Genomic DNA, 25,907 nt, shown 5'->3' on the forward strand with positions numbered 1-25,907 from the left:
TTTCCTTCATATTTGACTTTTTTATTTGTCTTTTTTAACTCTATAAAGAAAATTTAGGACGTCATTACGAATTATCTTTTCGACATTGTTGTCCTTACAAAGAAGTTCAATGGCAACCTCTACTTCAATAGCAAATTCTAACAAATTTCTCTCAGCAATTTTCAAATTCAAAGCATGTTTCAAACCAAGTCCTGAGAGTTCCATCTCTTCTCCATTGAAAACAATATCAGAAAGGTTCTTAACTCTTTCATGAAATTTAAAATTTGAAAACTAACTGTTGTTGGTTTTGAGTTCAATTAATTTTTTTTGTAAATTTGAAAGTTTCTTACTCACTTTGTCAAACTTTGTTTGTTTACTAGTAGATACTTCATCCTGAACGTTATTTAAAAAGGTTTTGTAGTTGTTTATAATCCATTACTATTTCTAATCTATTATAAAGATTTTTAATTGAATAATTGATATTATTGAGTCTTGAATAATTTTCTTGATTAATTTGAGTTCCATTTAATTTTTGAGATTGGAGTTGACATTCCTGGAGGTGGTTATTCAAGAAAAATTGGGTGTGACCTGTTCGTTGATACATCTATTCAGAAACCAAATGTCCACTTGGGTTGTAGATCTCTTCACTGTCATACCTTATTTTTCTAATCACCCTCACCAACATAAAATGGCAGCCTACTATTGCTACATTCAAATACTGCTTAATTTCCCACTTACACATAGAAATGATAATACTGAGCTAAATATAATCAAACAGATTGCTTACAATAATGGCTATAACCTTAATATCATCACAAATTTAATTTATAAGGTCAAGAACAGAAGATAACAAAATCTCACTAATCCCATTATTGAATAACCTTCTAAATATATTTCATTACCTTTTTTTAATGAAAACATTTCCAAGAAAGTCTCTAGTCTAATTAGCAATAAATTAAAAGTTGCTGAAATTTCCTTCAAAACTTCAAATAATTTGAGTAAACATTTAGTTAACTTAAAAAATAAAATCAATAAGTTGTCAAAAAGTGGAATCTACAAACTTAATTGCAATGATTGTGAGGCCTCATACATTGGAAGGACTTGTAGACCTTTGAAAGTTCGAATAAATGAACACCTGAATAAACCGGCAAATCAGTTTTTGGTCAACATATCAAATTTAATAAACACAATTTCAGCGCCTATCGTAATTCACAAATTCTGAAAGAAGTCAATTCAAAAAATTTCAATAAGTTGGATTTTCTAGAAGATTAACAAATATACAAAAAATTACACAACCCCCTTTGCCTGAATACGCAAGTACAATATAGACATAGACGATCTAATTGTGTGATTATTGTGGAGATCAGCAGACACGCCGCATTCATTCATTACAGATGATACATTAAAAATGGCACATAGTTAACGACTGGGATTCGACGTTATACATATTATATCGTGAGTAGGATGATCTCAACGGTATCAGATTACCAAGATAACGACTTTCAAGACTTTGAGTCAGCAGAGTCAGCAGAACGTGACTTTTGTTATTTTCCATCGTCTCCTGCTGACACCGCTGTCTACACATTATAAATGGACCCTGCGAGGTCAAATCATGGTCAGAACTAATTTAGAGTTCGTTTAGTATCAACTTAGATTCTGTTCCATTTTTAATTGTAGTTTTTGTAACGATATTTTTTGTTGTTATCCAAAGAAAGTCTGTAATCGAAAATAAAGTGTTTTTTATAATGTCATATTTAAAAGAGTGAATATAACAATTGGCGCAGTCGTTGTAGGATCTGACAACGTTGCTAGAACAAGGAAACCTCAACTAGAAGCAGCGGAAGGAACACCTGGTAAAGCCCCTGGCTGGACGACTTCGAGAACACGACGAATCGGAATGAAGATTGTAATACTGTAAGTCGATATTGAATTGTCTCGATTTATTTTGCAATCTATTTACCATCACTTCAATTTTTTTCAAAATCAATTATCATACTGATTGATTACTGTCTATCTACTTCAAGTCCACAATGCCAAAATGCACGCATGTGTACAAAAATCCGTCCTTTCTGCGGAACAGAAACACGCGCAATCCGCACTTATTGAAACAATGGCATTGAACACGCTTTTAACCGGACTAGAACCGCGAAAAGGTCAAGTAATTCGTGCCTAAAATCCGGCAGATCTACTTGAAGCCCATGTTAGAATTAGGAGAGAAATGCAACTATCCTATTTCGAACATCAAAAAAATGAAAGACCAAACCAAACACATCCTCAACAAACAATCAGACGATACCCCCAACCAACATCCCAAAGAACCTGTCACACTTGTGGTCAGATAGGTCACATTTCCACAGAATGTCGAATGAGACAACAAAGACCCCAAAATAATTATCAATATTCCAACCAAAAGTTTGCGAGACCGAACCCTCAACCCAATCAAAATTTTTCGAGTCAAACAAACCCTCAACCCAATCAGAATTTTTCAAGACCAAACTTTCAAACAAATCCTCAGCCAAACAGGTCCCAGACTAGTGAAAATCAAATTCGACCTCAATCTCAAAACCAATTCTGACCACCCATAATTCAAAGAAATCCGAATTACCCTGTCAATTTTAACCAAAACCAAAGAGCTCATTTCATGACATACGAATCTCAAAATTATTATACAGGTGATAATCAATCATATAGCCAATAGCTATAACTATCAATACAACGAATACTACCCCACCGATAATGACTATGATTACTATACCCCTAGTGATCAAGATTACCAATACAACCAAATTCAAACACCTAAAGATCCATCAATATACCAGGATTTCCTTTCACTCCCGAATACGAAACACCCACCTATTCAACCCCAGACAACGAACAACCAATCGATCGACCCTATATCAGAAGTCCAATTCCAAATTCAGTCCCTGAATATACAAGACTTCAACCCGAACGCGAACTTCCCGGAACAAATTTTCATGTAAGCCCTATGCTTTCTATGAATTCGAAGAATCTGTACTACATCAAAGACTCTTCCAATACTTTTAAAATCCTCATCGATACAGGTGCAGGAATATCCATTTTCAAACCCAAAACATGCGTAAAATACCCCCTTAGATTCCCTGAAAAAGTCACTATACAAAGTATCACTGACCAGAAAATTGTCGTGAATGAATCCACTCTAATAAATTTCACACAAAACGATCCACACAAAGTCTTCATCTACGACTTAGACATCGACTTTGACGGTTAACTCGGATCTGACTTTCTCGAACATTACAATTGTATAATTGACCTGAAAAATGAACAACTTATAACAAACTTTAAAACGGTCCCTTTGTTCAAAGTTTCATACATAAATACCATATACTCACTGAAAAACCGAACCAAATTCAAATAGAACCCCGAATAGAGAAAATATTCAAATTACACTGCAACCTCAAGAACAATGAAGCTATACTGCTAACTGAAGAAAGGGAAAAAGTAAGAATTCCCAACGCCATAGTCAAAATTGATGAAAACGGTATGTTCTACACTACTATCGTAAATACAAACGCGATCCCAAAACAAATTGATTTTTCTGAAATAAAACTCGAACCCCTTCCAACACATGGAACAATTTTGATTATTAATGAATCGTTTTCCCAAAACCAACCCCATATTGACCGTATCCAAGAAATCAAAGCGCAACTAAGAACCGAACATTTGAACGAAGAGGAACATCAATCAATAACTGATTTATGCCTCCAATAAAAGACCCTGGTAGTAGGCTGGCACGCTGGGGACTCAAACTCGAAGAGTATGACTACCAGATAGAATACAAACCCGGTAAAATCAACAAAAATGCAGATGCACTATCCCGAATCAAAGTTAACTACTTTAAAGAATGCGCGAATTTCCAACACAAAATTACCATACACGCATCTAACGAGAACGAAACCGAAGTAAAAGCGGACCCCAAAATAAGTGATAACCCTAACGAAAACAACCCTGAAGAGAGAAATAACCCTGAAGGAAACGACACCCCTGAAAACGAAATCCCCGTAGGAACCATTCAAGAAGAATTTAATAAATTTGTCAATTTATATAAATCAAAGTCTCTAATCGATTATTCTAAAATAGGATTCGATAATTCTCAACTTCTTGATGAACATCATAAAAACATTGTTAGTTTCTGTTGGCAAAACAAACTAGAACCGTTACACTATGAAATCATCGAAGACCTCTTCGAAGAACACCCAGAGTTTTACAATGATAGAATCAACATACTTTCTAGCAAATCAGTAAAAGATCGTAAATACTACATCATACCCCTTCCTTTTGATCCTGAATCTGTCATAGAACACATGTTCTATATTATTTGTAAATCCCAAAATGAATTCGATCTTGGAAAAACTTTCTCAATCGAAAATAACCTGGAACTACCCATATTAGAAATATTTCCATTCATTTTTGCTGACAAGGAAATCAAATTGAAAGTCTGTCAAAACTTTCGCATTTTTTCACGAAATTTGTCAAAAAGTCAAAATTTGCTGAAAAAACCTTAGTACACCTCTCGTCATAACTGAAACACCAAAAATCCCTTTTGAACGTATCAATGTAGACATTTTTGAAATTCCCACAAAATACTACGCTTTAACAATAAGAGACGAATTGACTAAATTAACACAAGCATACGCCATAGAAGACAAATCCTCGAAATCAGTCGTGAATACCCTTCTTCTTTACTTTCAACACTACGGTACACCACTTAGGATACATTGCGACTACGGTCGAGAATTCACAAGTCAACTTATGCTTTTTGTATGACATTGAACTAACATATTCGGGTGTAAATCACCCACAATCGAACAGATCAATCCAAAGATTCCACGCCACATTTGCTGAAATGATTCGCGCCCATAAAGCCGAAAATCCCGATGAACACCCCATGGACGTCTTACCATATGTAGTTATTTGCTATGATAATACGAGAAACAAAACAACAGGTTTCACACCGTACGAATTAATATTCGGACATACAGCTAGTCGATCCCCAGAAACGCTCTATAACCAAGAAGACCTAATTTCAGATGATGTGGTGCTGCAGGTTTTTCCGGGTTTTCCTGCAGCTGAAAAAGCAAATGCGCCACTGGAATTAATGAAGTCGCCCCGGAGCGCCAATTAATTTTTATTGTTGTATTTATTTTATTTTTATCGTTGTTTTAACACACTGAAACTATTTCATGAAAGTAAATATGCAGAAAGTAAAAGGCATTTCAAAATATGTTAGTGATCTTAATAACCGCATGACATATTTCTATAAATTGGCTAGAGCAAAAACCAAAAGACAAAAAGAAAAGTCCAAAATCAGATTTGATAGGACAGTTTCCGAAAATGTCCCTAAATATAAAGTAGAAGACAAGGTTTATGTGATAGAGTCACAAATTTCAAATAAACTCGAAAATAAATTCAATGGACCATTCAAAATATTAGAAATTCATCCCAACTCCGCGATGTTAGTGAATTGGAAAACGCGAAATAAAACTAAAGTAAATTTCGACCATGAATAATAATAATATTTTTCAGGACACTCCTGCTGTCATCAACAGCCAGTGCCCAATACAATTTAGAGTCAATCAATAACTAAATTGGCGTTTTCTTCCATCAAGAAGGAACCCTCAAAATAACGAACGGAAAATGGACCGTTTTGGTCTACAAAGATTTATCATCCATCAAAGACGCTCTATACAATAATGATAAAATCCTAGAAAACCTCATTTATTTTCTCGACAGAGACGAGCCTAGAATACTAGCTTTCAAAGCTCAAATGAAAACACATACCAGTCTTTTAAGCCAAATATCAGACTCACTACAAGTAAAGTTTAGAGATATCTTCACAGACACAGAAAAATTCGAAAAAAGAACAAAACGTGGTTTAATAAATGGTGTAGGAACTTTTTGGAAAGCAATAACCGGAGACCTTGACGCATCCGATGGAGAATATTTCACGGATTGTATCAATAAAATGAGCCAAGACGAATATCAAATTGAAAATCTATTAAAAAATCAAATATCTGTAACCACCTCGGTGATAAAAAACTTCAATTCAACAATTCAAAAGCTACAAGTTGATGAACAGACTTTCAATCAAGGTATAAAAGAAATCGAAAAATCATTAATGGAAATATCAGACCATATGGCATTTTACGAAGATCAAATAAAAACTCTTGAGATATGCGAATCACTCATGAAAAGCTACGTATTCCTTGAAACTTTTATTGGTGACATTATCAATTCAATCACTTTCGCTCGTTTGAAAATAATTCATGGTTCAATCATAAACATCAAGAGATTTACTTTATTCACTTCAAGAAATATCACAAACAAAAATAATTTACCATTATACGTCAGTATTGGAAATATCCCCCAATACATAGACCTCATTGAATTGCAAGCATATCAAACAGACAATAAAGTAGTATTTGTTTTAAATATTCCCCTAGTAGAGCCTGATACGTACAAACTTTTTCATTTATATCCAATACCAATCTTGGATGCTCGAACAGGACTTTACCATATATTATTAACATTTCAAAAATTCATTGCGCGAGACGACGATTCAACGTTGTACACTTCTTTTCAAAATTTAGATAATTGTAAAGTGATCAAAACCGACTTGAAAATTTGTGCAGAAGTGCTTCCATACCCGATAGACAGCAACGCTATTTGTGAAGCCCAGCTCCTAAAACAAACTCTGCAATTGCCTGAAAATTGTAAATCAACAGTGATCTACGCAAAGGACTACAACGTGTAAGTGATTTCTCAAAATCTGTGGCTGATATCAATATCCGATCCTTTACCGATCACCATAAATTGTATTGGCAGAGAAGTAATCACAAAAATCATCGAAACCAATACTCTACTGAAACTTCAGCCTGAATGCAACGCCTTCATTGGAAACACGAGAGTTCATTCCAAATATTACGTTGAAAGATACCAGAATGTAACTTACAACAAACATGCTGTGACCACCTCCCGAAAAAACAAAACTCCCGGAGCTGAAACCCCTGAAATTAAATAAAATAAATGTCGACGATCTCAACATCGCCGAACACAAGTTGAACCAATACTCAGATGAATTGGACAAACTCATCAAAGAACCGTTCGTGAACAAACATATTTCTTGGTTCACGTATTTTACAATTGCTCTCATCATCGCACTAGTGACTTTGTATATTTTCTGCAAATGCCGTCGCAAGAAGTCAATTGCGATCGGAATCACCTCTTCAAGCAACGACAACCCACCGAGACCCCTAAAAACAAGAATAGTACCCAGAACCCTGGCAAGATTCGTTCCTAGAAGAAGACCTAGCGTCCGTCTAGAAGACCCTGTTGGAGAAGATGTCGAGCTTACCACGAGTTTGAATGAAAAAACTTTTTCTTAATAAAAGTTGCTGCAAAGCAACTTTGATAAGGGGAGTTGTTATATCGGTATCAGATTACCAAGATAACGACTTCCAAGACTTTGAGTCAGCAGAGTCAGCAGAACGTGATACTTTTGTTATTTTCCATCGTCTCCTGCTGACACCGCTGTCTACACAGTATAAATGGACCCTGCGAGGTCAAATCATGGTCAGAACTGATTTAGAATTCGTTTAGTATCAACTTAGATTCTGTTCCATTTTTCATTGTAGTTTTTGTAACGATATTTTTTGTTGTTATTCAAAGAAAGTCTGTCATTGAAAATGAAGTGTTTTTTAAAAAGTCATATTCAAAAGAGTGAATATAACATACATAATGTACCTGATTCCTGTCAGTCATATAAGAATATTTATATAAATGAAAGTGTGAACCGTGTTTCAGTGCTATACAAGACAGTGGGTTACCACAAATTGGCGACGAGAAAAACATTCAAGTTTGTGTCCGAAGTGATAATTACGGAATAAGTAAGTAAATACATAACTTTGCTGAATTGATGAGCTGGATCATTGGCCTCATCAGCACCGCGCTGATGAGGCCAATAGCCAGAAACACGTGTCCGCGGTTTGCCTCCATATTTCTTGAGTGTTCTGTCCACGAATTTCTCCCTTTTGATATATATCATACACACTCGATAATAATCTATATCTATGTATTTATATCCTGGACCCGGAAGTCACGCAGGTAGCTACAGCTGTCTACGTGGTGATGTTAGATGATGCCTGGGAATGCTGGGTCTTCTAATTGAAACCACAAATGTGCGGTTAGCTCCTGTTGGTGACACCGTGCATATGTGATGTTTTTTCATTTTTGGTAACCAGTTGTTGTACATCTTTGCAATTGGCTGCACCGCACTGATGAGACCAATAGCCAGAAACACGTGTCCGCGGTTTGCCTCCATATTTTTTGAGTGTTCTGTCCACGAATTTCCCCCTTTTGATGTATATCATACACACTCGATAATAATCTATATCTATGTATTTATATCCTGGTCCCGGAAGTCACGCAGGTAGCTATAGCTGCCTACGTGGTGATGTTAGATGATGCCTGGGAATGCTGGGTCTTCTAATTGAAATCACAAATGTGCGGTTAGCTCCTGTTGGTGACACCGTGCATATGTGATGTTTTTTCATTTTTGGTAACCAGTTGAACTATTCACCACCGAGCAAGACCTCAATACTCCAACAGACATTTTTATTTGTAAACTGCGTTCAATACCAGCACAGCTTCCTTCTGGAACTCTTACAGAAGAGGTTCAATTGGATATGGTTTATGGGTTATTGAATTGTAGAATTAGAGAGAAAGTTCCACGTGATAAAGTAAAAACTTTTAGTGAACTTTTGACAAACTCAAGGTTGATTGAAGAAACTTTCGACCGTACTGACAAGGTCGCGACGAAAGACATTAAAAATACTCAAAGACGAATTCGCTGCCAATACTGTAAAAACATAGGCCACACAAAAGACGAATGTAGGAAACTTTCAAATAGAAATCTTCAGGACAACGGAAAACCTAAAACATCTGCGCGTGAGCAGAATAATACCCGTGATTCGAACACCGCTCGATTTAGTTCATCCAATCCTACATCAGATAGTACTTCTCGGAGTAATACCAGTTCTCCATTATCGTACTATGGATGCGGTATGATAGGATTCATTCGTACTAATTGTCCTTCATGTAATAATATTGAAACGTCTTCAATCGAATTTTTCAGCATCGACACGCTGATTGCTTCTCGTTCAAGACCAATTATTCATGTAGAAATTTTAGGATATTACGGTTAAGGTCTCATAGACACAGCGGCAAAATAGAGTGTTGCTGGTAAGGCCTTATATGATATTTTGAAACGTGAAGGCCAATCATTTTCTGAAGAAAATAATTTGGTGAAATTTGCTGATGGTCAAGGTGAAATGGAGAATGTCCTGTGTTGACGTGAAAGTCAAAGGCAAGATTATACCTACCAAATTCATCATCTTCCCAGAGGCGCCTAATAAAACTCTCTTTGGCATAGATTTCATACAGGATGCGAAACTTATCCTAGACGCTCATAATAAGCAGTGGTACTTCTTAGAAAACCAATCGGTTCGTTACGAATTGATGTTCGAATCTGCCGACAATTCTTCCGATCTCGCTTCCTACTCTACTTCCGAAACTAGAAAGGCTGATAACTTGCGTCTGGAAAAAGGAACCATGCTTACAGATGATCAACGTTCTCGACTCCAACTCTTTCTGAATCAGCATGAGAATATATTCAGTCTGGGGGGAGAACCGACTCCCTATGCACAGCATCACATCAACATCGAATGTCCCCAGCTAAGAAGTCATTACTGAAAACTGAATTGGATCGACTGTTAGCTGAAGGTATAATAGAAGAGTGCGAAAGTCCGTGGGCCGGACCGGTTGTACTCGTTTCTAAGAAAGATGGTGGAATTCGACTGTGCGTAGACTATCAACGGCTGAATACCATAACAACAAGTGACTCGTATTCGATTCCGCGAATGGACGATTCACTCCATGCAGCCAAAAGAATATTCTACATGACCACGATTGATTTACAATCGAGTTATTGGACATTACATTACTCCGGATGGTATTTCGGTTGATCCCGCCGAAGAAGACTTCGGCGATAAGTGAACGGTTACCACCACGGAACGTCAAAGAAGTGCAATCCTTCCTTCAAACTGCTAGCTGGTATAGGCGATTTGTAGAAAACTTCGCAGAAGTATCTCGCCCGCTCAGCGATTTAACGAAAAAAAGAGGCAGTGTGGCGGTGGACTCCCGAATGCCAACCGTCATTTGAAAAACTGAGGCAGGTATCCGCAGTCAGTTACGAGGTTGCCTATCCCGATAATCAAACAACACCGTTGGGAGTTTACCATGTCTCATCTCCCACCCATGCAAAAGCCAGCGAGGTTGAGAAACCCGCACTTGGTTTAAGAAAAAGGGGGAGACCCCCGAAGAAGAAGAAGAATACAGCCAATAGAACTGGTCCCTCCTCGTGGCGAGTTCGAAACCAGGGGAGGAGACTATAACAAATCTCTTCTACTCATCCTTGGGCCGACCCTGCCGTGCCCTAGCAGGTGGCTGCCAATTCCGAAAAACCAGACATCTATCGAAGGACAGTTAGTTAGTTACAGTTGATATACTTACGGCCTACGAATTGCCTCCGCGTTGTGAAATAATTTCAATGTATTGTTGTGTTATCATAAACCAAACATCCATTTAATTAAATATCTTCCTGTTTCAATGTTTTCTGTGAACTTTCTATAAATACCCTTTTATAAATGTAGATATTCGCGTAGATTACTTCCAGCCTCACTTTTGCGCATTTTCCGCCCCAACAAAATTGTTATTCTGAAAGGCATATTACCACTGGAATCAAATTAGTCATATTGATTATTCAAGAAAACGCAAACGTCGGGAAATACCAAAGAACTCAGAATATCAAAGATTTTGGAACAATCATCATCTACCAGAAATATAGAACTGCCCAGCAATAAACACTAAGTGTCACCAGTGTGGCAGAATGGGACATTATTTAAGGAAGTGCAAGACCAACAAAACCAAATGTCAACATGACAAAATTGATTCGAACTTTCGAAATTACAAATCAACGAACGTGAAGAGAGTTAATCATATTGATACACCAGATATCGATAATTAACCATCAACTATCGAAACGAAAGGTGGGAAGAGCTCTTGGAATCCTTCGAGCCTGGGAGTGACGAGCTTTGGCGAGTCACTCGTAGGCTCAGGGGGAAGAAGACTGCTCTCTCACCCATTCACGGAGAGCGCGGAGTGTGCTACTCCCCCGCCGACAAGGCGTTAGCCTTTGCAGACACGATGGAACGTCAGTTTCAACTTAACGTTGACGACGATGACGACATCGATCGCGATATGCTGCTGGAAGACCGGGTTCACCGATTCCTCAGGGAGGATGACGACGACGGCATCCGTCCAGCTTATATGGAGGAGCTGAAGGGTCTCATCAAGGCTGCGAAAGCAAAGAAAGCTCCGGGGGCCGATTCAATAACTTACAAGTTGTTGAAGAGACTCCCGGAAAACTGCGTTGAATTCTTGCTAAGTCTAATCAACAGTTCGTTGGCCCTCAGACACTTCCCTAGAAGGTGGAAGCATGCGGTCGTCGTCATGCTCCCGAAACAGGGTCAGAACCAGCTGTTCCCGCAGAACTATCGCCCGATCAGTCTACTCTCGTCGGCGGCTAAGCTGGCTGAAAGAGTCGTTCTGCAAAGACTCAACGAAGAAGTTGAGGACCGAAATGTTCTGCCTAACGAACAATTCGGCTTCAGGAGAGATCACTCCACTGAACTACAGGCTCTAAGGTTGGTCGAGAATACCATCAGCGAGCTGAATAATAACAAAAAAGTACACATTGTACTTTTAGATATTTCAAAGGCCTTCGACCGTGTATGGCACGAAGGCCTTATACATAAGCTAAACGCGCTCGACCTACCTCGGGGCCTGATCCGGTAGATCGGGTCTTTCCTGAGAGGCAGAACCTTTCAAGTTAGAGTAGAGGGCTCTCTGTCTGACAACAGAGAGATCCTCGCTGGAGTGCCACAGGGGGCCGTGCTCTCTCCGACGCTGTATTCGCTCTATACAAGCGACCTGCCTAGGTCCGAAAGAGTGAAGATATCCCTGTACGCCGATGACACGGCTCTACTCTCGTCTTCCATGGGGCGGGAGCTCGGCGTCGTCTACATGCAACGTGCATTGGACGACCTCGAGCGCTGGTACCTCGATTGGAAGATCCGAGTAAACCCGGAAAAGACTCAGGCGATAACCATGGGAAGATTACTATCTTCTCCGGCCAGAAAAATGAGAGTCTCTGGAAGGGAGATTGACTGGCAAGCGCGGGTAAAGTACCTCGGCCTTTTAATAGACCGTAGGCTCACTTGGAACCCGCACATTATGTACGTTAAATCCAAGATCGAGGGTCGGATAGCCAGTCTGTACCCTCTGATCAACAGGAAATCCAAAATGAATTCAAAGAAGAAAATCATGATCTACAACTCGATGTTCAAGCCTGTCATCATGTACGCTTCAGGCGTCTAGGGACAAGCGGCTCCGTCCAACATTTCCATTTTGGAAAGGTTGCAAAATAAGTTAATTAGGATGATTGTGAATGCTCCTTGGTTCGTGCGAAATGAAGCCATCCGCAGAGATTTGCAGCTGCCTTCCATTCGGCAGTCCATTCAGTCGAGGAATGAGAGAGTTTTCGAAAAAACGGAAACTCACGAAAACCCGTTAGTTAGGGAAGCCACAGATTATGCTGTAGACGACCCCTCCCGATATAGAAGGCCCCGACACTCTGTCGAATGAGGCCCTCATGTCCCCCGTTAAAGGATGAATAACCTCTTCATCCATCCCACCCCAGCCAGGTAGTGGTATCCCGTGAAGGGCGGCACTGATGTCCAAGGACTTCATGCCGTCATCCATCAGTCATGTACCCATTGGTCCATCTCAAGGCCAATGATCAGCCAAAAGGGTAGGGGAGCTGGTCTCCAAACCTGAACGAAATTATGATGACTCGTCAACCATCAACTAGCGATATGGGTGATTTGGAATGCCTCCAAGTCTATAATCCAATAAAAAAAGCAACAGTTCTATGAGAGACATGACTCCAATAGCAAACGGCGGTGTAACAATAAACATGCTGATTGATTCAGAAGCATCTTGCAACATAATGAATGACAAAGATTGGGGCACGCCAATGAAAAATAGCGTTGACATACTAGAGATTGAGGCAGAAGTAGTAATAGGGGAGGCCAAGCGGCGATTTTGGGATTCACTAAAGCGCGACAGATTAATATACAGGGAGATATCTTGTACCCGGTTAAGTACCTCCACCAAATATGAGCAAGCCCCATATATAAGGCGGCCTGTGAGGGATAAAGGATCAGATTAGTAAAAAAAAATGATCATCAGAAATTCTCGAGCGCGTCACATCAAGGTAGGGTGAGTTAATGATCTGCTCAAAAGGTGTATATTCCAGTAATCTGACAAATTGAGAGTGACGTAAAGAAAGGGGAGGGCAGCAAAGTTGTAAAAAAATAACGTCATTTCGACATTCTCGAGCGTAGCTAATTTTTTTTTTATTTTGAAGGAAATACTTCATGGATAACGAACAATATATAATCTGACGATTTCCGCAAGCCAAAATAGCAAAAATTCGTCGATAAAGTTCAATGCGTGCAGCTGTGTGATCCCTATATTTCCCTCTCCCAGTTTCTATTTCTCTATTCTCTATTCACTTTTTCTCTGGTTATTACTCTCTCACTCTGTCCCCACTCTGAATTCTGTTGCCATGACGCCATCACAGGTGATCACAGAGACTCGTTCGTGATGAAGATGAAGATGATGATTGATTAATCAATTAATTGATGGATGTAGCCGTTACTACGTGGTAGGAAATCATAATGAAGAAAAGAGAAATTGAACTTCCTTTGTTTTTACCACTTTTATTTGTAACTGACGTTACTGCAGTTTCGTCCTATAAGGACATTTTCAAACTTATAAAATATATAAGTTTGAAAATGTAATACAATATGTAAGGATATTTTCAAACTTATAAAATATATAAGTTTGAAAATGTCCTTATAGGACGAAACTGCAGTAACGTATACAATATATGAGGACATTTTCAAACTTATATATTGTATAAGTTATAAACTCCTTATATAAGTCCTAAGTCCTTATAGGACTAAACTGCAGTAACGTTAGTTACAAATTGAAGTGGCAAAACGTATATGAAGTTTCATTTTATTTTGTTCATTGATTATAAAAAATTAAATTTTTTTGAGCATTTTTAAAAAAAAAAATTTTTGTAAATACAAGTATCCTACTTGAAAACATACAGTTAGTTATTTGCATGCTATTTCCTGAGCTTTTCAATTGATTGAGTTCAATGAATGAAAATAAATAAAAAAAAAATATTGTTTTTGTCAGATTAAGCGAATCCCTCTGGATAATCGTCAGATCATGAGACAGCACGTCTAAAACATAAAGATGAACCATATATATCTTAATCTGACGCGCTTGAGTATTTCAAAATGGCGATATTTTTTGCACATTATAATAATGGCCGCGAGTTTGCGTCAGATCGAAATCTCAGATTATTGGATGACAGCTTTTTTTTGTGGCACTTAACACCCCCTTGGAAAATTTGACGCGCTTCATCAATTTTTTTTTTCACTTTTAACCCCAACGTACAATCACCCACATCATGCAAACGATCAGATTAACATACCAACATTATTAAAAATACGTGGGTCATTGATGCTATCAATATCTGTTGTACAACGATGAGATTAGAACCTTTGGTGTGAAAGTTGAATAACTTTTTTCCGAGATCAATTGCCCTAACACCAAACTAATATTTTTGCACTCGACGCGCGTTTCGCCAACAAAGTTAGCATCCTCAGGAGAAGAAAATTGATCAATTTTCTTTCAGGTCAGATGGTGAGAGTACGGCTTTGCCGAACTCTAAAAACCTGATTTGGTTCCCAGCGGGGCAGACACAAAGTGATGGTGATAAATATATAAAATGAACTATGTGATGAAATTATATATATTTCGTGGTATTTCATAGTTTAAAATCAAACATAAAGGCAACGGTGAACATTTTGACCCTGAATATATCCGATATGATATCTCTGAACCTTATTTCTATTCAGATTGCATACATAATGAACTATATCAAAGCCTGTGGTTATCACCGCACATAATTTCTCGTCATACCAGTGTATTTTCGCTTTCATAATAAGTATTCTCGATTGTCGTGTGGTCAAAGTATGACATAAATCTGAGAGTTATTTTTGAGAAGTGATTGCTTCTCCCCATTGATTACAACAAAAAGACCTTTATAACATTCATTCATTCATCACTCATGAATTTCTATTACGACTCCACCTCCTTTTCCGTTTATTTAGCGCTGACATCACATATCTTTGTATTTTTTTCTATTTAATATGAATTCGCTATTATTATTGCGAATATAACTGCTAACTGCTCATTTTCTTCCCAAATTAACTTTATTTTCATGTCAAAGAATATTCCCTGATGTCATGAATAGCCTTATAATATCGTCTATATTATTTTTAACCTTTATCTAATCACCTCTTCAACCTCAATTTTCGAGTGTCAAGTGCGTTATTATTTCAGGGTGTAATCGATCCAATCTCACCTGAGGTGCTTTGGAAAATCGTTTCTACTGTGTTGATATCCTACTTCAATTTTTCCTTGTATATTATAATATAGGTGTATAATATAAACATTTTCGTAATGTCTATATTGTACACCTTGAACAACTGTCACGTTTTCACGTATATAAAATCATTAAGTGAAGTCACTGATATACAGGGTGTTTATTAAACATGCGGCAAAAAGTTAAGGGACCATTTCTTGTATATTCCGAATATATTTAGTTCTTTGAACTTTGAAATTATTAACGTAGCCGAAACAAAAAGTATAGCGTTCTACACTGGACCTACCGAATGATAAAAAATCCATCAATTCCTGTGGTACCTATCATCAACATTCCGATTACTACAAAGGGCTGCAGACATTGAATTTGAATAGTATGTCTCGTAAGTGATCCTGGTGCTTTTGAAAGAGTTCGAGAATCGATGAGGAGAAAATTGGATTCTTACGTTCGAGCGGGGGTAGTCAATTTCAACATTTCTTGTAGATTAAGAAACATTACCTGTGATTTTTGGTAATAAATTGTTATTGTCAAAATTCGTTTTGGCTCAGTATCATCGAAACAAAGTGCCCTATCAAAAATTATCAAGGTACAAAATATTCTTAGAATAGTCCAAGAAATAATCCCTTAAATTTTTGCTGAATGTTTAAAAAACACCTTGTGTTTTTTATTCATTTTTCATTCTCTCAGAATGTCATTCGTTACCTGAGATGATTTGGCCAATTTTTGGTTTGTCTCACATACATCTGTTACTGCAAAATCCTCTCTTCATTTCTAGATGTTTTTTATTCCTGGATGAAAACGGGTATTGTGTTGAAAAAAATACACGATATCTTCCACAATCATAACATAACGAATTGATTTGAATGAAAGGAACACATGAACTCTAGTTCCATAAAACATTGAACAAGCAAGATCCAGAAGATTGACTATTTAAGTTGCTCATTTTTGTGAAACAACTATATGAATATTACTGGATTTTTATCCCAACACCAAACCGTTATTTTCAACATCTCGACACGTCCTGAAAATGATCACTTGGTGATCGTAACACGTGTTGAGGTGAAAATAAAGATTTGGTGTTGGGATAAAACTCCAGTAATATTCATTACTACACCAAAGATTCCAGACAACCATAGTTAACAACCATATCTTGGGTAAGAAAAGTTTTGGCTTTCTACTTTCCTATATTCATACAAAAAATGAGTGAATCTTCTAGAAATTAATCTCTACTAAAAATATGCCACTTCAACAAAAACTGTTCCACATTATATACTTTCAGTCTATCGATTTCTATCAATCATCTCTTTTCCGGAATGAGGTACGATTGAGTATTTGGTGGTAGCCTTGAATCGAAAGTAATCACATATATCTTCCACACACAAAGCTTTTCTGCTCACCCCCGTTACAGGTCGGCTGTGAATAGCGATCCTGAGAAAAATTGACCCTAGTAAAAATTCCTTGGCGATAGTTTCGAATTGGAAGTAAGTTGTTGGTTTATACCGATTTTAGAACCTTCCCTCACCACCTTTCAATCTTGAAATGACCTCTACATACGTCATACGAAGCAACCAAGGTGACTTTGAAAGATTGTTTTGAGCTCGGCCTTGATCGACCTTGACCTACGCCACACCCTTGACCTACATTACACGGCGACCAAAGCAAGGTGATGAACAGGTAGTGTTTTGGGTTTAAGCTTGAGTGAGCTTCATTCACTCCTCATATTTTCGACTAGGTTACTTTGACCTCGAGTGAACTCGAGCCACTTATGCGGCTGTTCGATAACGACTGTATTTAGCGTATGTGGGCTGATTGTTGGATATTTAAGGAAGAGATAATTCAGAAATTAATGATAGACAACACCAACCTTATTTATTTTCAGAAAATCTCCTTGCCATCTGGTTTCACTTCCTAATCTGTGATCGTAGAATACCCTGGTAGCGATCTTGGAGGATGCTGTTTTTGGCGGTGGATATTTATAATTTTCACTTCACACACACAATTTAGCGCAACACACGTCTTGCTTCCTGTCTTCTCCATTCACGACTGTTTCTCCGACCTCTGCACGTGCGTATAAACCGGTCTCACCAATGATGAAATGTTAACAATATCAGTAAGAATAACGAAAAGAGAAATGAAAATTTCTGTTTTTCACCACTTTCAATTGTAACTGACATTACTGCAGTTTCGTCCTATATGGACATTCTCAAACTAATACAATAAACTAGTTTATTATAGTATAGAAGCAGGAAATGTAAGCAACAATTACTTTCATTTTTTCGAGAAAATAATATTTTTAAGAAGTGTATCTAAACGGTTACGATAAACAGATGCTGATAATATTATCTTCCTTACTTCATTACATGCTTCTGAGTTTGGTTGAAGGACTTGAATTGAAGTGACAGGCCAGTTTTCTTGATTAGAATATAACCAAGTAGAACCTTTCCACCACTCCTCAATTTTCATGAATTCATCAGAATATAATCCCCTACTATCACAATCGGAAATATTTTTAGACTGAACGTTATACCATTGAGCAATCGATAGTGTCTTTTATGACGGATACGCGATTACCAACAAAATGTTTCCATTTATATGCTAAAAGTTCAACCAATGCAAAACAAGAGTACTACTGGAAAAGGTATATATATATATATATATATATATATATATATATATATATATATATATATATATTCAATTAGTATTTTGTTTTCATGTTTCAATCACGAATTCCATGCATTTACAAAAATGCATGGAATGCAAACCGCATAGGCCTTGAGAGATTCATCACAAAACCCACACAAATATATCTTCTGAATAGGATTAGTGTACAAATATCGAGGTATTTGAATACAAGAAAGATTTGAAAGTTGTACATTGACTTTCTTCCATTTCCTTTCAATTTTTTTAGGAAGAATTTCATCCCAACTCACTTTGAGAATCCATAAACCTTGAATAAAAAATTTAGCCGTTGAAATATCTGACAGGATTATAGATGCGAGCCAGGTTAAACAGTATATTTCGCTTAGTACATAATTCATCAACAGAATTCACCGAATATGAATAGTAACCATTTATAAGAAAATATCCCAGTCCTGAAACTTCCAACCTCGAATTGGAATTATCATCAAACATCAAAGAGTTATGATTAACATGATCTGGAGGCAAGTAAGAAATCAATTTCGAATGATTTTTAGTTCACTTTTTTAGATCAAAACCTGCTGTTCGAAGTAAAGATATTAATTGCGTTTGTAATGTATGGGCTACAGATTTTGCTGAATGAATGAGCGTGCCCATTGCTAGAAATAGTGAACAATTAAGCCCAACTCATTTCAAATTATATTCCAATAACGATTCATTAGGACTGAACCTCCAAAAAATGTTTAAATAATATTGGTGTTATGGTGTAACCAGAATCTGAGAAAACATGGACCTTATGTCGGCAGTCACAACGATAATTCCTAATCTGAAATTGAGCAAGAGTGCAAAAATATCCTGCTGAAGCTTAGGGCCAGTCAACAAAGCATCATTCATAGATAAATTATTCGAATCATATACTACCCATAATATATCATTTTTAAAGATTGGATGATGTGGAAGGTAATATGAGTTTTCACTTTTTTGTGATCTGTAAAAAACGTTTTTCTAAAACGAGAATACGACGAAGGGTGATTATCTCAAATTATTGAATTCAATGTATTTATTTTTGAAAGGCAATGAAACCAAATACCATTTACAGTGCGAATTGTAGTCTCCCGAAATGTCTCCCGAAATGTCATCGTCCTCTTTTGAAAAGATTGAATTAACTTGGGGAACTTCTTTCAGATTCCAAAAATTTTCAATAGAATCATCTAAAATGCGGTCGTTAGTGAAAAACGAATGAATTTTGGGGTGATAATCACGTTTTATGCGGATGTATTTTGTCATTCAACAAAATTCTCGTAGAAATATCAACTCAAAGTGAAATTTCTAACAGGCCTGATTCATCAAAAGTTTCATCTGCTAAATTGAGATTGTTTATATGTTTCCACTTCATAACCCCAAAACTAGTCGTTGGAAGGTTTTCACAAATTGACTCCAAAATAATAGCAACAAAATCGTGAACTGGGTTTGATTTCACAGAATACTCCACCAGATTTAGACAATGTTTTCATTTCACCTAAACCATGAATAGTCATTAATAAGCTATTAACAGGTAATTCTAAGTGGCGGGCACAAGATTTTGTAATAAAACACGATTCGCTCTCGGAATCCTGATATTTGACCGTACAGTCCTTAACTTTCAATCTAAGTGTGATTACGAAAGCACAACTGGTCTTTTAACCAGAGTTTGTTACATTTGAGGTAGGAAAATCATTAGAAAATGTATTCTTGTTTCTATTGACATTTGCGGAACGCGAATTTTCGGAGCGATCTATATGAAGAGTAGAATGATGAGTTTCAGAAGAACATTGCAAACAGAAAGAACTGGATTTGTGAAAACGTAACGCGTGAAAACTGCCGAGAAAATTATTGCACAATGTATTTTGTTTAACAAATGTGGATCGTTCTTGGAGCGATTTATTTAAATTTCGGGGAAATTTATATATGAGATGATCAAAACTTTCAGCAAGAGATACAAGGGCGATTATTAGTGCGGGTGTTCGAAAACCAAGAAATGCTATTTCGTTGGGAATCTGCGTGAACATTTTTTTTGAACGGGTTGATCGCCTACTGCTTGTAGAGGCAATTGTTTCGTAAGCGGTGCATGGTTTTTTCAGAAAATCGACTAATTGCTTGAAGCTGGGCATATCACTGGAACCATGATTCAGTTTGAAATGAGAAATTTTGATAGGAGCTAAACGTTCGCTAAGCATCTGCGTAAGAATAAAGTCTCACTGGGAGGCAGGTTATTTCATAATTCTCAAAGCGGCTATGTTTTCCGTAAATGTATCAATTATTTTCCATTATAATAACGAGTTTTCATTATGAAGGCGGGGGCAATTATCAATTCAACTCCAATGGGCAGCCTGTTAACAAAGTGGTAGAAGTGACAGTTCTACCACCCGTTGGCACGGCTGGAGGGGAGACTCGCATCATACCACCAATGGAGTCAATCAGAATTAGGCCCTTGAAGTCACAAGAACTGGCTTGTTTGGATGCGGAGGTTCATAGTGTTCTAACAGAAGAGGCTGGCATCTGGAAAATCAACGCCGCCGTGTGTACAGCGTCATCCAATCGCTTTCCGAATCGAAAGAACAGCTTCGCGATTCAGAAAATTCAACGGTGTGTACACAAAATGAAAACTAAGATCACGTCGGCGAGAATATACGCGTCTCGTATCCAATGTGTGATGGATTACAGGGCGGCCAACAGGCATTTCACGCCAGCAGTGCAGCAGAGAGCCGCCAAACCACGACATATCAATCATGAATGCTAGTGGCTGCTGAGGAGTCACTAGTGAGGCAAGCAAGAAGTATCGCGAAAAACCTTAGGTTCCGCTAAAAACCTTCTCGCCTATTACAAGAGCGTGTTGTGGATAATCCATCGACCGCTGATCAGGTGGAATCTTCCTGAAAGGATACTTAGAAACACCCACAGCCTCCCAACTTAGATAATCCAGCCCTAGCTCAGTTCGAAGCTTTCGACGGAGAGCTTCGACAGCCTGAGCTCAATGAACTCTGTAACTCGATAACCCCGGATGACGTTCGAAGAGCCCTTGTGGGTTCTAAGAACCTTGCTGCTCCAGGCCCAGATGAACTGAACACTTATCAGTGGAAAAAACTAACAATCACACACCCCATCTGACAAGATGGGGTGTGTGATTCAACTCATGACTGGACGGAGAGCAGCCGATTCCGGATTGGTTAGCAGAGATTTGTCGATTCCTACGAATTACAGATCGGTTGATAATGCTGGCGCGCCCTCCCGAATGTATCGTGGCTTCGAGGGAAAGGGCCCGAACAGCGCAAACTACGGTTAAAAAATAATAATTATGATAATGATAACCATACCTCAACCCACATACAAGAACAGATGAATACCAAACAGCAGTTTTCTTGAAGTCTTGAACCGACTAAACACAACGTACCCAAAGTGAGTTGAGGGAGTGTTTCGAGATCAACTTCGAACGACTTCGACCTACGTCACACGGCGCAGACAAGGTGACATCGAGTTAGTGTTTCGGGTTTGACATTGAATGACCTCCATTACTTCACGGGGCGATTTCGAAGATTCGAGAATTCATCATTGAACGACCTTCAGCTGCATGGATGAAGAGAATTTTGGAGTGCGTTGACTTTGAGGAGGTGTCTTGAGTTCGACCTTGAACGACCTCATACGTCACACGAAGCAGGTCAGGTGACTTTGAGGTGGTATTTTGAGTTTAACCTTGAACTCCTTATATTTTCGATAAGGTGACTGACTTCGGATGAACTCGAGCCAGTTACGCAGCTTCCTTGGATACAAAGTGGTCCAGGTGACTACAAGTGAGCGTTTCGAGTTTAATTTCGAACGAACTTGACCTACGTTAAATGACCTAGGCAAGGTGACTTTTTGGTAGTGTTTTGGGTTCAACATTGAATAACCTCTATTGATTCACGCGGATTTTTCGACCTTCAGCTTCATGGACGAAGAGGCTTTCGAAGTGCTTTGACTTTGAGGAGGAGTCTAGAGTTTGGTCTTGAACAACCTTGACCTACGTCAAACGTGTTACGTTTATTTTCTGCATCAAGACGAATCACCCATTTCATATTTGAAATCTGCAATTGTTTTCATGACCGTAAATAAGTCTAGTGTAGAATATCATTTATTTCCTGCCTGAATAAAGGGCTACGTCGTTAGCATACTATTTTCTCTAAAAAGGTGAGTAATCTAGTCACTGCTGGATGGCGTGGGCAGTTCCTCAGGTTGAATTAATTAGGTGATGAGCGCGCACGCCAACCTAGAATGGACTGGTAGGAGACATTTTCGAGAGTGGAAACGAAAAAGTATTACCTGTCTTGACAGAAAAACGTGATTCTGGTATGCAACAGGTGTTGAAAGTGCTGAGGTTAATTTCATATTATACCGTCTGGAATTGGATTCCAGGATTTCACTTCACCTGTATAATTTTGGGCAAGTTGTCGGCATTTGAGTCGTATAGTTTTAGTGACGACAAGTGTTGGTTGAGGTGACTGCCTATTCAGTTTAGCTAGGATCATCTTGCATATCACGTGAGTCTATTTTCCACCATTTTGGGTATTCTTAGCATCACCTTCACTCATTTCTTGAAGGTTTGGATAATCGAATTGCCCGTCTGATTCACCTCAACGGACTTATTTGTTGCCGAAGCCGTGAGGAGAGAAAATTCTGCCCTTCTTGAAGGTATTATACTATTTTGTATATAAAAACTGAACGCTATTCTAGTTTAGTCGTTTTTTTTTGCTTCCTTGTTGATAGGATTCATTAAGAAACTTAATTAAGTGAGAATTCATTTTTCTCTCATCTGTTCGTGAAAGAGTATGGATTTCACAGGGTTCTAGTGCAGGGCACGATATGGACTTTGAGGTCCAGTGAAGTCATTTTGGCTCTCAACACAGGAGCCATCCATTGAAGCAGAGATAGGATCCACAGGGAATGCCAACCGCCCTTTTTCCAGCACAAGTACCATTACTGATGTTTACTCCTGGTATTCAATTATTATTTTCAACTGAACCGACCATATCTAAAGAATACTTTTTTTTGTCATTTTCGCGTTTTGAGACCCTCAGTGGGTCATTGTTCCATATAAAATATTTAGAAATCGTGAATTTGAAAAATTGTCATATAAGGGACTTGTTCCTTGAACTACATCAATAGTTTATTTACTTATCATTACTATATATAAGTTAGGGTATTTTTCTGAGGGGCTGTTGAACACTGTTCTTTTGAAGTCTTGCACTGACCACGCAATTTAATGCTTGTTTTACAAGGGGTGGATCCTGTAAACGTGATATGGCCATATCGTGGTAACCTCCCCCTGACTATAACTCCATCGCATTTGTCATTCTAATATCGCCATTATTTCCATCCTGAATGTTTCTGACTGCTCACCCATTACCACAGTTACACGTTACGTAAGCAGGATTGTCGTGCTATATGGTTGAAAATAAACAGTGTTGGTGGCTTGTATATACATAATTTGATTTCACTAGACATACCTACCCGTTGAATTTCTAGTTACTCGACATCATTGTGTTCCACTATTTTTAGGTTTCGCGAGTGGATCATTACGAAAAGGCACTAGATGGTACGGTAAACCTTGTGGCGCCCTAATAATTAAGAACTTTTTTATGAAGCCCGCTTCCTCCACTGTTATAAAGCTAGGACGGCCCATGCCAGTGCCCTGTTGGCTTCAAAGGTAGAATAAGCCAGCCCCTTATCAAAATAAAATTATTTTCTCGAATATTTGATAACAATTGTTGATACTTTGAAATATCTCGGCACTTTGAAATTTATGTGTGTGGTCTGCAATACTGTGAAGTACATATCAGTGATCGCTCCAGTTAGTTTAGTGAATATCACGTAAATTATACATCACAGTTATTTTCCAAAACAAGATACGAATGTGAGTACATCATGTTTACCTAATGAGATTCAATTCCGAGTTCCTAAACGATCTACAACATCATATTCCTGCATTTGATCACATATAAACAGCAGTCAGAATATAAAAACCAATACAAACGATTATCTTATCAGCAACGAAATTCATTGAATATAAAGCAGACCGTACACGTTGAATATGTCTGAAGTCGAAATCACGAACAAACAATTTTTCGAAGAGTTGATCAGATGCAAGAAAGATTTGAAAGCTACGATAGAGGCGGTTGAAGTTAGGATATCTCTTCAAATAGAGGAAATAAAACACAAAGTCGAGAAGGTTGAGAGAGAAAATCAAAAACTAAAAAGCAAAATAGAATACTTCGAAAGAGCAGAAAAGAAAAATAACATCGTGATTTTTGGCATAGAAAGGAGAGACAACGAAATACTGGAAGCAGAAGAAACCATAAACATCCTAAAAAATCTTTTAGATATCAACCTAGATGAATCGGATCTGAACAACGTGTATTCCTTAGGCAAATCTGGAAAAAGTCCGGTAAAAATTGAATTCACCTCTTTCCTCAAGAAGTCTATGGTTTTGAAAAATGCCAGTAAATTAAAAGGTACGCAAATTCACATTGCAAATGACTTAATAGTTGAACAAAGAGAAGAAGGAAAAATCCTCAGAAGACATCTTTATCTTGCTAGACAAAACGAAGAGAAAAATTGTTTCATAAAAAACAACAAGTTGTTTGTTGACAACCAAATTTATACAGCTGCCGAACTAGAATCAACCCCTTTCATATTTGAAGGGACCAAAGCAAACAGTGACCCAGGTACACCATTGAATACACAAAAACAAACCCAGGAAGAAGAAAGTAACCCTCGTAATACCACAAAAACAGATACGACAAAAAAACCAATCAAGGAAAACACCACCGAACGACCAAACACAAGACACAACTCAACATCGAAGTAATCACCGCGTTTTCACACTGTTTTCCAAGATTGGGTCAAATCCCCTAATTAATTAATCTGTTGATCATACTCTATATTCTATTACTCTACTACTAATTCTATTACTCTATTACTAATTATGAAACCCAAAAATGGATCAGTATATACGCGATTTCAAAGTCAGCAAAATAATAACTTATCCATTGGAAGATATTATGGAATGCACTGATGTTTTAACTATCAATTCATTGAACAATAACTTCAAAATATTAAGCATGAATATTCGTAGCATCAATAAAAATCTTGATCTGTTTAAAATTCTTCTACAAGGGTTGAATTCAGACATAGATTGTTTGATTCTCACTGAAACATAGAATATTGTTGACCAAACTCTATACACTATTGACGGATATGACATGCTATATAATGAAAGTCACTATAATCAAAATGATGGCGTTGTAGTTTATGTGAAAACCTCACTGAATTACACTTTTAACCGGACTGAAATTTATAATAATATTAACATAATGGACATTAGAATATCCACTACAGGTAGAAAAAATATAATTGTTACAGAAATCTATCGATCCCCAGATTCAGATGCTAGAGAATTCATAAATAGATTGAATTTATTTCTAGAAAACACCAAGAATACTGATGATATTTGTATATTTGCAGGAGATCTTAACATCAATTTATTAGATCCCGACCAAGATGTATGTTCGGATTATCTGAATACTTTGAA

The 25,907-nt window shown here is 37.6% G+C and overlaps 1 protein-coding gene across 6 annotated transcripts in view; it reads right to left on the minus strand.

Annotated features, from left to right (window-relative positions):
* Positions 1-25,907, minus strand: part of LOC111509639 (electroneutral sodium bicarbonate exchanger 1-like) — a 146,756-nt gene that overhangs the window by 97,931 nt on the left and 22,918 nt on the right. Inside the window, exon 1 of one of the 6 annotated variants that reach the window (XM_074183506.1) lies at positions 17,529-17,702. The exons of the other annotated variants lie outside the window; for them this stretch is intronic. The gene's annotated coding sequence lies outside the window, so the exon portion shown is untranslated. Of the gene's footprint in view, positions 1-17,528; positions 17,703-25,907 lie in introns of those variants that run through there. 6 annotated transcript variants of the gene reach the window in all.

The sequence above is a fragment of the Leptinotarsa decemlineata genome, unplaced genomic scaffold (assembly GCF_025532065.1).
Source record: "Leptinotarsa decemlineata unplaced genomic scaffold, Ldec_3_MD MMD2_tig00026340_RagTag_RagTag, whole genome shotgun sequence".
In the NCBI taxonomy this organism is placed as follows: domain Eukaryota; kingdom Metazoa; phylum Arthropoda; class Insecta; order Coleoptera; family Chrysomelidae; genus Leptinotarsa; species Leptinotarsa decemlineata.